General features: G+C 38.6%; 1 protein-coding gene across 8 annotated transcripts in view; it reads right to left on the reverse strand.

The window, feature by feature from the left end:
* Positions 1-13,552, reverse strand: part of tnr (tenascin R (restrictin, janusin)) — a 174,230-nt gene that overhangs the window by 90,639 nt on the left and 70,039 nt on the right. For 5 of the 8 annotated variants that reach the window (XM_061694705.1, XM_061694709.1, XM_061694711.1 and 2 more), the window contains one exon: positions 6,520-6,575. The exons of 2 other annotated variants lie outside the window; for them this stretch is intronic. The gene's annotated coding sequence lies outside the window, so the exon portion shown is untranslated. The remainder of the gene's footprint in view (positions 1-6,519; positions 6,576-13,552) is intronic. One more of the 8 variants, XM_061694706.1, reaches the window with a different exon arrangement.

Raw genomic sequence — 13,552 nt, forward strand, 5'->3', positions numbered from 1 at the left:
ACATAACCCCCACCATGCTTGACAGATGAGCTTGTGTGTTTTGGATCATAAGCAGATCCTTTTTTTCTCTCCATACTTTGGCCTTTCCATCACTTTGGTAGAGGTTAATCTGGGTCTCATCAGTCCATAAAACTTTGTTCCAAAACCTTTGTGGCTCATCTCTGTACTTCTTTGCAAAATCCAATCTGGCCTTCCGATGCTTTTTGCTGATGAATAGTTTGCATCTTGTGGTATGGCCTGTATTTTTCTGTTCTCGAAGTCTTCTTTCAACAGTTGATTGTGATACCTTAACCCCTGCCCTGTGGAGGTTGGCAGTTATGTCATTGACTGTTGTCCTTGGATGTTTCTTCACAGCTCTCACAATTTTTCTGTCATTAACTGCTGTTGATACCCTTAGCCGACCTATTTGATGTCTGTTGCTCAACACACCAGTAGTTTCATTGTTTTTCAGGACATTCCAAATTGTTGTATTGGCTATGTCCAATGTTTGTGCAATAGCTGTGATCGATTTTCCCTCTTCTCTCAGCTTCAAAATTGTTTGCTTTACTCCCATGGACAGGTCTCTGGCCTTCATGTTTGCTTAACAGCAAATGCAGTTTTCACAGGTGAAACCCAAATCCAAAAACAACCACTATCTAATGTTTAAGCAATCAATCTAAATGGCAACACCTGAGCAACTACAAACACCCATCAGTCGCGTTACAATACGTAACTTTAATAAGTAGTCCTCTTTGTGAAGACACTGATAATGCTAATGAGTCCTCATTATCAATAGGTGGGAAACATAAATATCAATATGCAACACTTTTTCTGTAAATCTCAGTAAGTGTTTACATTTTATGATAATCACTCATGCAACTTTTCCTAGGAAATCGCCAATCACTGGTGAGCTATTTTTAAAACAGGCCTACAGGCTACTCCTGTTTTCCTACAGGGCTACCTGGTGCCCACGGATACCATGATGGTGACCCCCTGATGTAATGTAGTAATGTAATATCATAGCCAGGGATGTGGTCACTGGAGAAAAATGAACTCTTAAACTCAATTATGTAGTTCAGTTGGTTTTGGGTTTTTGAATCTCATTTAATTGTTTTGAATTTTTAAGTGGTGCCCAGTGCTCTTATTTTATTCTAGCAGCTTTTATTTACTATATTGTAGCACTGAGAATGCTTTGTTTTCTAAACTTGACTGCATGTTCACTATACAACTAGGCCAGGCCAATACTACTCTATATCGTAATATAGAACCAAGTGATTGAAAAATTGACATGATGCATAGTGATAGTGACTACAGTGAAGATTCCCACCTCTACCTAACATGCATACTTTTATGGAAGTCTGAGTACCCAGAGAAAATTCACACAAGTGCGGGGAGAACATGCAAACATTCCACAGGAAGGCCAGACCCAAGAGTTTGAATAATTGACTGATGGGTTGGAAGTTAATTTTCTCCAAAGGTGACCAACGAAAGTTCATCAAATGCCCATCCCTCATCTCCAATGAAATTATTTTAATTCATAACATTTTACTTAGAATACTCAAGCCGATCAGTGGCTGGGTTTAGCCCGGACTGAAATATTTGTTTTCCTGTTAGTTTCATCTCTCTTTTTACACAGCCACGACCTACAACAAAAAGTAGACATAAAAGTACTTCAAACAACACTACCCGCCGACTCATGAGCCTGCCGTTGTGTGCTTCTCCCCTCTCTCGCTTTTAGATGAGCCATTTCTCGCTCCCCTTTTATGTTCCTGTTTCAAAGCCAGCTGTATCTTGTGGGACACAATGACAACACGTTCTCCTGAAGCTTTAATGAAGAGTAAAAATCGTGTGGGGGGAGGGGGGGGACTCATCCTCTTCCACCTGTGCTATCACTCTACCTCAGTTTAAAGGTGGGCAGGATGGCATGCACTGTAACAATCCAAAACCATAAACTGTGGGGAAAAGATAAAGCAACTTCTGAGGATCAAACAGCACATTTGCTATTGTGTTGCTTTGCAAAGCCCCTACTCACAGCGCTAGCTTTTGATGACCACCATTATTATTATAACTATCTGCTTGTACTCTTGCCACGTGAGTTTGCTTTCAAAATATGCAACAGTGAAACACCGTTCATCGCGATGGATACAATCCAGACCCACCCGCTATAGGTGATAATCTGCACCGGTGTAGAGAGACCATATCAAAAAGTGTTTTATTTTTTCACGGTGGACGAGTTGTTAGCTCAACAGGAGGTTGAGTTGCATTTCTGACAATACTGGGCACTCATGCCACTTGCACACTGACTGAGGAGTATCTGCAACATTTGCACTATCAACATTGTCCCAGATTATCGCACTACTAGTCACTTTAAACTGCATACATTCCTTGAAGTCTTGGCGCCCTTTGCACAATGGTCATTGCACCGGAACTATTGCTATATTAGTCATTCAAACTGCTCTGATTGCTAGAGGAGTCTGCATCTTTTTACACAATTGTCAAAAAAAAAATAATAATAATAGAAATTGTACCGGCATTACCAGACTACGAGCAACCTTGTATTGATCAGTGACTATTTTTTTCAATGTCTTTATGTCTCAAAAGTATTCTCTGTCAATTGACTGTCTGTTGTCGTACTAGAGCGGCTCCAACTACCGGACACAAATTCCTTGTGTGTTTTTTGGACATACTTGGCAAAATAAAGATGATTCTGATATATAGTAAGGCATCCAACCCTATTAAGACACCCAGGAACTGTTTTCAAAATTGTAAAATAAGATTCATGTATACTTAAAAAAAGAAAGTCGAGTTTTATTAAGACATTAGTCGGAAGGTTCAGACGTTCTGTATCGAGCCAAGCTAAAAGCAGGTAACATATTGGCCAAAAGGGGCCAGAGGGTATAGAGCCCAGATTGAAATGTGTAATCTCTTCTGGCGAGACAATGTTTGTGATGCTATCACTTTTAGCAATATGCTGGTGAGGCGGTAGGTCCAGTTCATTAGCAGAGAGGCTGTCATGATGACATACTGCTGTGGCTATTACAGTGGGCTGCTTCGAAGTGAGCGAAGACACACACACAGTACAATATCTTGGCATTGTGAAAATCGCTACAGTCAAGTTTTCCGTTTTTAAACGGAACGCTCAGTGTTTAGAGAGGTTTGCCCTGCATGATAGTACTGTATATATTATCAGTATTACGAATGGGGAAATATTCATTCATCCGTGCATTTCTATAGCACTTTCGCTCATTGGGGTCGCAGTAGAGCTGGAGCCTATCCCAGCCTACTTCGGGCGAGGGTGGTCCCCAACCAATTGGAGGGCAATGTGGAAATCAATTTAGAGGTTTCTTTTTATATTTGAAGGAAGATCACAACTAATTAAGTTCAAAATGAAAAAGATCAGAGACAAGATGAAGCCACAGAGAAGCAAAATGAAAAGCAACATGGCCTCTACTGTTTCAGGCCTGAACGCGATTGGACTAGACAATCGCAAACAATTTACGCCTGGCGTTTGACCCTGTCACACATACCAACTCTTTGCAACAAAAAACTGCAACCCCTGGTGTTCTTATCGGAATCAACGTTTTCAGGTGTCCATGTACAATATTGTATTATTTATTTATTGACCCACAAGCAACACAACCTGATTTTCAAGGAAGAGGTGGGCTACCCTGGGCGCTGTTGTTATATTATAATAACAGGCAAGAAATAAAAGAGAGAGTGCGTTGATATTTGAGAGACTGGTCGCCCCATTCGGACACAGACTCTACACGCTTTGCTTTTTAGACGTAGGTACATGTGAAATTAGAATTCTAATTAAGTATAATTGTAAAATACAATGCATACATATTGTATGTACTGTATTGGTACAGCTTGGGAACACTTCGTACCCGGAAATTTTGTAGTGAAAGCTCATGTGGTACGACGAGGCATGTCAGATTGGACATTAAACCTGTGACGTTGCAACGCCATTCATTTGTGATTCAAATTTCAAATCAGAGCAAAATTAGTGGCAGACAGTTAACTACTCATGAAAACTAGTTGCAGAACCCCGCACAGTGCGTGACAGTTCAGTCACATTCAGCCGCGTCGCTCAGTGCGCGGCGGGCAGGCTTAAGTCACTCACTGCAGCTGACAGCAAACAGCAACGTTCCACAGAACACAAACTATAACATTAAAATGTGATTTATCATTTTGAAAAGTTTTCAATTCGGTCTTCCATGCGTCCATTTCAGTTCCAACTGGAAAGACCCCCCCAAAAAGACCCCCCCACTCTAATTTAATGAGAGAAAGTGGGTAGTGGAAAAAAAAGTACCTAACATAGTCACAATACTCCATCGAATATTTAAAAATACACAACCCTAGTGAGGAGAAGTGGTACGGAAAATGGATGGATGGAAAACCTTTAAAATAATTTTAATGGCATTTCTAATGCTGATCACATGTTCTATCATAAAAGGCAAACTCGTCTGAAAACTGACGAGTTTGCCGTTGAAGGAGTTGCCCATAAACATATAGGCAACCTACTGTGAAAAAGAATATGTGCTTGAATTTCGAGGTCATTTTATGGAGTTTCTGCAAAGAGAGGTTTTCCTCCTTGGAGCATTGTCTCATGGTGTCTGTGCCATAATCAGGAGTGACATAGGCGCGCGCGCACACTATAATCCCCCGTGATTACAGACCTGACATCAACGGCTTCCACTGCTGTCACTCTTCGCTCAGGCAGTTCAAGGTGGGAATGTTGTTCTCCCGCTGTACAAAGCGTTGTAACGCAGCAAGGGGGCCATTGTTGTTCTGACGCTAAGCTGGCAGCGGAGGGAGTTGCAGAGACAATTGCGTCTATGTGAAATGGAAGCGCAAGAATAGCAAGACAAGTGTGTAATGTAGAAGCCAACAATGTCATGTTTACATGTCTGGTTCTATGACTCCAAAGAGCTCCCAGTATATCATGAATTCCAAATTGGATTTATTTGGTTCAATGTAAAAGCAAAGAAAGATGTGTACTGCAGACAGTGTTGCTCCGCTATATTGTGTTTATGCCCATGCTACAGGGCAGATTTTAAATAAATGAAAAAATAAAACATTTCAGCCCTTTCTCAGTCTTGTTTTTGCTGTTTTGTAGTTTGAGGTACAACAAAGGCAAAAAATATTAGTCAAAGTCACTGTTCTGTTCGACATGTTTTCACAAAAAGCTCGTTTTCGCAGCTTTTTGGTCAAAAAACCGGTGTATTTTATGAAACCAACATCAAGAACATCAAGTCTTCCTTTTGGTAGGTTCGGTGCTTACACAGCATTGTGACAGAATACAATGTACTGTGGGTGGTGAAAGACCAGTTAAAATGGGGAACTTGGTTTGGGAATATGGCTAGCAGTGAATGAGTTAAAGGTACATAGCTGACACTACAATGTATACCGCATTTTCTATACATTTTATGCTTGCAATTTTTTTTGTATTCAAATACGTTTACAATGTGTTAAAAAAGTGTGTTTTAATAAGTTGAAATGTGTTTAAAGGTTGGGGGAGGATAAAAAAAATATATATTTTTTTAGATGGTCTTGCTATATCACTACAGTTTTTGAATCTGGAACGTAACACAATGAACAGGGGTTTACTCAACATAAAACTTTTACATCGCTGTGTTTGTGTTTTTATTAAATATTCTCCACACTGACTGGTCTTGCATTAGGTGCACCCACATCTCTAATGACATCTAATACAAGTGGTCAATCTAAAATTCTGTGTTTTAATGATAATATTGAGTTTTTGATGTCATATAGTTGTAGTTTGCAGATGCGTATAAATGTAGTGGATGCTAGTGGGCTAATGGAGAGAGTAGGTTTCTATACCATGGAAATCCAGGCATTCAGGCAACGGTTGGTCATGCATCTGTGTTGCTGCACATAATAAAGATAACAAAGTGATTTACATCTAAATCCTAAAAGACTTAACACACTCATGATTCCTTAGCCTGCACTGCATTCAAACATAATAAATAAATGCCTGTTGACTTTTCATTCATGTATTCATGGCGCTCTAAGAGTTTTGATGGTGTTCTCTGTAGATTAGAAATTAAAAGTCTAGTCATTTAAAAGGAAGCAGATGATTTTGTTCTATACAAATCATGCGCTAGTACTTTTTGGTTCTATAACAAGCCAATTTTGAATGGTAGTAGGTGATTCCATTCAAAATTTCTGGACTTGACTATACAGACACGGTAGTGTGTGCGTGTGTGTGTGTGTGTGTGTGTGTGTGTGTGTGTGTGTGTGTGTGTGTACAAGAGAGTGTGTGATTACCAAGTGACAGTGATGTGACACTTGATTCTGTCCCAATTAGAAAATCACTGATGGTGATGAATCCGCACAAGGAAATTAGCCCAAGACGAGTGATAATTGTCTAATTAGATGTGCTTCGGCTTGATAGATGCACAACAAGCCGGCGCACATAAAGCACACATTAAATGCTTTAGACCATTAAATTGCACATTATAGATATTGCCGAACGCAAATGTGCAAAATGCGTGTGTGCGTGTGTGTGTGTAGTACCTTTAGTTCAAGTATTTTGTCTGAGTCTTGCTGCCAGTCCTTTGCTGTACAGCTGTCTAGCAGAAGAGAGGATAGTTTTATGTCTTTATCAGTAAGGGAACAAAATGCAAAACAAGGTGCTCGTCTTTTGTGGAAACAGGCACTGATTTAATGTAATTTACAATGAAACAGGATGCAAACAAGTGCAAAAATGGGTTGTGGCTAGATAGCAAGGCAGTTAACATCTTGACCCTTACCGAAAGTTCTACATGGGAACCCTAATAATTGCCCTATCGTATTACATAATTCCCTCTGCAATGGTTTTTATAATTTTTATGATGGCCAGGTGGGCTTTAAGAGAAGTCCAGTAAAAACTGTTGCAAACTTTTGCACGCCACATCAAAAGACGTGACGGACCAGATCTGGCTCTCGGGCCTAGAGTTTGACACCTGTGCCTTGGATCCGTGTATCGATAAGTGGTAGAAGGCTCCCTCTTGTGATATGTGAAGAATCACTAAATTAAATGTTCACCCTCTAGTGATATGTGAAGAAACACTAAATTAAATGTTCAAACTGTGTATAATGTTAGTTATTTGAACTTTTTGTAGTAAATTACATTTGTTAAGTACAGTTAATTTTTATTTAACCTTAAATCACAATACATTTGCATCTTTTGGGATATGTTTATTTTCAAGTATTTTTGTGTGCAATACATTTCATTGAATCATTAATTACAGATTTTTTATTTTCTTATATTTAGGTGCAGTGTTCAAATGTTAAAACTGTGCATAATGTTACAGTGGCTTACAATAATATTAAATACACATTTTTGATGAACATTACGGCCTACTACTTTTGCCAGGCCGATCCTTAGGATATATAGACAATAATAAGAAACCAGAAAACTGTTTAAAATTGTTTAAAAAAAAATGCATAATATTGTAGGTCTCCTTTAACATACTATTGTACAAAATACACAATGTTCTCATTACTTTTGCTGTGTGTTGTTGGCATTTATGCCAAATCATTCATCATTTGTGTTTTGCGATACACACGCGCACACACACACATACACACGGACACACACACAAACAAACAAACAGCACAGAAAGGGTCATATGCACTTTTGCTTAGAGAAAAGGAAAACTATCGACTCATTTGCTTTTGCTGTACCCGCTATTATTAAGGCCTTTTTGCTGTCGTTATTGCTGCATCCCATACACAACACGCAATGCCCTTCCCCCTTTGGTCTTGAGGAAGCCTCCAACCCGCTTGAGAGCTAAAATAACATGCTTTGCTGGCTGAATTGCTTTCAGCGCAAATGGCATTCTGCCAACAAGAGAGGAGGTTGATTCCATAGATAGACAACAAAAGAAATCCGCAAACGCAACCGGAGTAAATGGTAGTCCTCTGCTTGTTCTTCTCATAAAAGAAATCCCTCATATGCTAATAAAGTGAGCTGAAAAGCACAAGCTGTTTTACAGCCATAGTTCATTTTCACATCAATTAACAAACACGGGCTTTGTGTAGGCGACACGGTGGTCGACTGGTTAGCAAGTCTGTCTCACAGTTCTGAGGACCCGGGTTCAAATCTGGCCTCGCCTGTCTGGAGTTTGCATGTTCTCCCCATGCCTGCGTGGGTTTTCCCCGGGAACTCCAGTTTCTTCCCATATCCCAAAAACATGTTGATGTGAGTGCGAATGGTTGTTTGTTTATATGAGCCCTACGATTGGCTGGCGACCAGTTCAGGGTGTACCCCGCCTCTCGCCCAGAGTCATCTTAGATAGGCTCCAGCATCCTCGCAACCCTAGTGAGGATAAGCAGTTCACAAAATGGATGGATGTATGGATGGGCTTCGTGTATTACATGTAAAGTTACAGATGATGATCCTTGTTTACTTAAAAAGACTAGGCTTTCAAAGAAATTCCCTGGAACAATGATTGGAAAAAAATGAAGGATCAAAAACAAAAAACTAAGAAAAGAAAAGTCCTGTAACAAAATGAGGAAACACAACCCCAGCTCAACTGTTCTTGCTTGCTCCCAAGGTATCAAAGATTTAGGTATGCAGGTGTATTGATACGCGAACTAGTCTAGGGATTATTATTATAATTAATGCCAGTCACTGTTCCCCAGTTTGGGTTTTAGAGCTATACATTGTTGGAATATTTACAACAGAGTGCTTACTTTAATTTTTTATGGCATCCTGTTTATGCAGCAAACTAATGAAATACAATATAACATATGTACAGTTTGTGTCTACAGTGAACTGCTGCATATTCACTGTTTGCCGTTTACAAATTCGCCTAGAAGCTGTTTTTTTGGGGGGCGTGGGTGGAACCCATTCTTCTTAGCCATGCCTAATATAAAAATATTGGTTTTGTGCCATCTGATGGCGTCTTGACACTAAGCAACTATGTTCAACTGAGCGGAGAAGCTTCATTTAGTCAGGCCATAGCCTCGTTTCATATTAAAAAAAAAAAAAAAAAGTGCTTCGCTGCTAACTTGTGGCATCGATAGGCAATTACAAACCTTTTCGTGTTTCGTGTTTTGTGTTTTGTTGTGTGTGTGTGCGCGCATGTGCGTGTGTGTTCCCGGTGATGTTTACCTTCACCGCCAATATGTAATCATCCTTGATACTGCCGGTTTGTGGCTGAAGTGATAAAATGTTGATCTTCACATATCTCATATATCACACTCGCGAGACATTCATGGACATGAGTTCACAACGACCTTGACTTAAACAGACAAACTCAAATCTAATGAGTTGATCTTTTCATCCAACTTTATGCTTTTACACGTCTCCCAAGTTTTTTTTAATGTAATGCTTACCGTGTCAGTAGCAAAATGTTAAAAACGTATATTGTGTCCAAAAAAGAAAGCGAAAACAATGAATCTTAAAAGCCTACACTTGGTAACCTCAACACATTCCTCTGTTCCAAAGCCACCCGACATAGTACATATATCATACTGACTTATTGAATTGGAGGAGTATGAAATATCTGGGATGATAGATTGTTGGTATTTAGTCGGGTTGGCATATAGCCACTGGTGAATTGTGAATTCAGGCTGTGTAAGTGGATTGGGGAAAGAGACAAATAGAAAGGATTTTTCTCCAAAACCAATCAACAATAAAATACGTTTTTTACTTCTGCTTTTATTGTCAAGGAACAATTGCAAAATACTTACTTGATAATGGCTTTTACTTTAGAAAAATACAATTTGTGACACATCCTGATAATGATGCAGTTCAAATAGAGTCAATTGTTATTTACCTGCAGTTTAATTTACCATGCCTTTCAAATGTCACCATTGACTTTAGAAATGTGGCAATAAAAATAATGAAGCCGGCAGTGGCGTTACAGCAATGACTTGATTTGTGTGAGTGGCTGAAAATGAGATGTTTGTTGACTCTCCAGAGCAGAAAATGAGACTGGGAGTCCATAAGACCATGTTCACTGCTGGTGCTTAATGGCTTTTGTAAATTTAATATGATTAGGTTGCAAAATTCCAGAAAATGATCAAAGTTGAAAACTTGGAATATGTTGGAATTTGTTGGACTAAATCAGGAAATAACAAAAATTAAGGTTGGCATTTAATATGGAACTTAAATATAGAGTTGGTTTTTTTTTGGAGTATGTACCATAGTGTCGCAGAAATCAGTTTACAAAAAATGTTTTGGGCAAATATTGCTTGGGTTCACGAACTATGTTTCCTGACATACACTCAGAACACTTTTGATGTAAATTAGCACTCAATATGGCTCTTGCTGATTAGGCCAACTCTGAATTAATAGTTAATTACCATAAATTCCCATTAATTCCCATTATTACAATGGAAGGTTTCCAATTTGGAACATAATATTCCGAAATTCCCCCTCTTAAATTCCCATGGAGATTTAAAAGAAACTTCTACGGAAATTTAATTGAAAATGTTCCACCTATTTGCAAAACAAAATATGGTCAAGATCAACGAAGGGAAAGTATCAGATTTGCTTTAATAAAGCACTAAACCTCATGTTTAATACACTATTTGAGTAAAATTAGAATACATTAAGTACAGTATTGCTGCAAATAATAGCCAAATTACTTGTCCACTTAAGAAAAATAAATCCCTACATTTTCAGACATGCAAACATCAAAGGCATGAAAAAAGTGACAAAAACAAAAACATTTTAGAGGGTGTCTGGGGGATCCCCTGGGGCCCCGCAGAGAATTTTTTTAATTTTAACAGAAATTAACCAATTTGGAAGACTCTAAAGAGTACAATAAGGCAAAATAAATAAATGAATTCTTCACGCAGAAAAACGTATTCACACCGCTCAATTACATGATGTACAAATTTAAGATTCAAATTAAAGTTGCCTCATTTCTTTGCTTTTTTGTTCTGGTCTCAAACTTGAGCCAGGCCCATCTCCACCTCCACCTGATGCCTGCTTCAAGCTGTGCCACATGAATAGCATCCTCCTCTTTAAGCACTCTCATTCTAGAAAATAATTAACTAAAATCATTGTCTGTTTGACTTCATTTTTCACTATTACCAACTTCAAAGGCTAATCCCAAATGCATCCTCCAGGAAAACATGAACATCAGAAAACTAATTACATGATTGTAGCTGCGTTTCCTAATTAATACAAAATGTACTAGCGGATCAGCTCTTGTCGCCGATGTGACGTGTGTTTCGTGGTTCCACTTTTGGGACCACAACCAGGGCCCCGACCCGCAGCACCTCAATGCGAAAATACAAAAGACTAGCGCAACAAATACCGCACTGTCTGATCTGATGAGCAAAAATGTCAGGCTTATCTAGTGTGAATACCTGTCCGGGAAGCCCAATGGAAGACGTTGGGTGAGGTCATGTGACTTTATTGTGTCGTTTGATTGGTGAACTCGACTTAAACGTCACTCGAGCTTAAATTGGATGACACAAACAGCGCCTGATGCAGAAGTCTAAGTCGTAGTCTTGCGCATGAAATAGTTGATAAATAAGAAATAATTGATAGATAAAAGTAGCGAGCGACATTTAGATCATTGCAACGGGATAAAAGTACCGTGACTTATTAACAGCAGAAGCGGCGGAGGTTTTTTTCTGGTCTCGTCAACTCTTGTGACTTCAAGCGCACAGGCGGAACCTCAGGCTGCATATTAGTCCGTCGCGGAGTAATATTCACAATTACATCTGTGTGCTGATGGTGGATGTGTGGAATGGATCTAGCTGCCAGGGTTCAAGGAGTAGGAAACAAACAGCCTATGACGTCAGTGATCATCACAAGATGGAGGAATGTGTCTATTTAAATGACCTGTTTATTTACTGTATATACTTGTGTACTTAATTGCTCAAAAAAATTATGCCAGTGAGGCATAGGGACAGACAGACAGAACAAATGAATGGTCTTCTATTAGATGGCAGGAAGTAAATATAGTGACATTTAAACTGACATTTAATTGCTAACAAATTAAACAGGACTAATAGACTAAGTTTATTTTTGCATCATCACAACTCAAGTTAAATGTCTTTTTTTACTTCTTTGACCTATTAATATTTCTATATCTACAAAGTAGACAAATGGAGTACAATTCGGAAATGAAAGTCCAACTGCTATGAGAATAAATTGGAAATATCATAAGATTATAATAATAGAAAAGGTTTGAATGTCATTAAAATAACCTAGTTGTAATAATTTGATTGTAAACTTAATTTTTAACAAGTGAATGTCAAAACTCCCACATGATCCCAAATGCAGTTGCTGCTCCCACCAGCAGTTGATGAGACTAGTATCATATTAAAATATTTGATGTTATCCTCGCAATATAGAGACTTCCCAAAACCTTTTTTTTTTCTTGTAATATTACGACTTTACTTACTTTTTTTCTTTACTTTACTTTTTTTCTTGTAATATTACGACTTTATGGCACGGTGGACAACTGGTTAGAGACTCTGCCTCACAGTTCTGAGGACCAGGGTTCAATCCCTGGCCCCGCCTGTGTGGAGTTTGCATGTTCTCCCTGTGCCTGTGTGGGTTTTCTCCAGACACTCCGGTTTCCCCCCACATCCCAAAAACATGCATGAATTGGAGACTCTAAAATTGCCCGTAGGTTTGACTGTGAGTGCGAATGGTTGTTTGTTTGCATGTATGTGCCCTGCGATTGGCTGGCAACCAGTTCAGGGTATACCCCGCCTCCTGCCCGATGATAGCTGTGATAGGCTCCTGCACTCCCGCGACCCTCGTGAGGATAAGTGGCTCAGGAAATGGATGGATGGATGGATGGATTACAACTTTATTCCCCAAATAATGTGACGCTATTCTCATAATATTTAGACTATATACACATTCATTCATGTCTATTCTACTAAAATAGCTTTTTTTCCTCATAATATTTATTTATTTACTTTATTTTCATAAAATAGTGACTTTATTCTAATAATATTCAGACTATATTCTCAAGTTTTTTTCTCGGAATATTACTACTTTATTCTGCTAAAAGAATATTTTTCTAATAATATTGCAACTTAATTCCTTTTGTCATAATAATACTTTGACTATAAAGTGGAACATTGACATATGACTGACTTGACTTTTGAGTTTTTCAAGATTTGAAATGTCGCTGCGTTGATTTTTTTCTTTGACTTGTGAGCAAAATTTGACATAGAAATGCTAGATGCTGGCATCAAACGCAACTCAAGTCACTTGACAACAAGCAGCAGTTTATCAGCTTGTAAACAATTCTTCAAAAGAAACATCGAGCTGTTTATCACCACTCCCAGTTGAATTTTACTGTTAAACTAAGCATAAAACGAGAATAAACATTTCCAACCAAACTTTGACGAAAGTACGCTAGCTTAATGCTAACATCGGATGCAAAATTTCAGAGACATGCTAACGATTAGCCTCAGTGTCATAACCCTTTAAGCAACGGATAGTTGAACACAAACGGTGAAGCAGACAATAGAACAATACTCACATGCATATATTCTTTATCCGCTGCAAAAAAAAAGTATAACATTTTACTGCAGCTTACTGACCGTTTGTGACTCTCTTCTTCATGTATACACATCT

This window comes from Phycodurus eques, chromosome 13 (genome assembly GCF_024500275.1).
Source record: "Phycodurus eques isolate BA_2022a chromosome 13, UOR_Pequ_1.1, whole genome shotgun sequence".
NCBI lineage: Eukaryota > Metazoa > Chordata > Actinopteri > Syngnathiformes > Syngnathidae > Phycodurus > Phycodurus eques.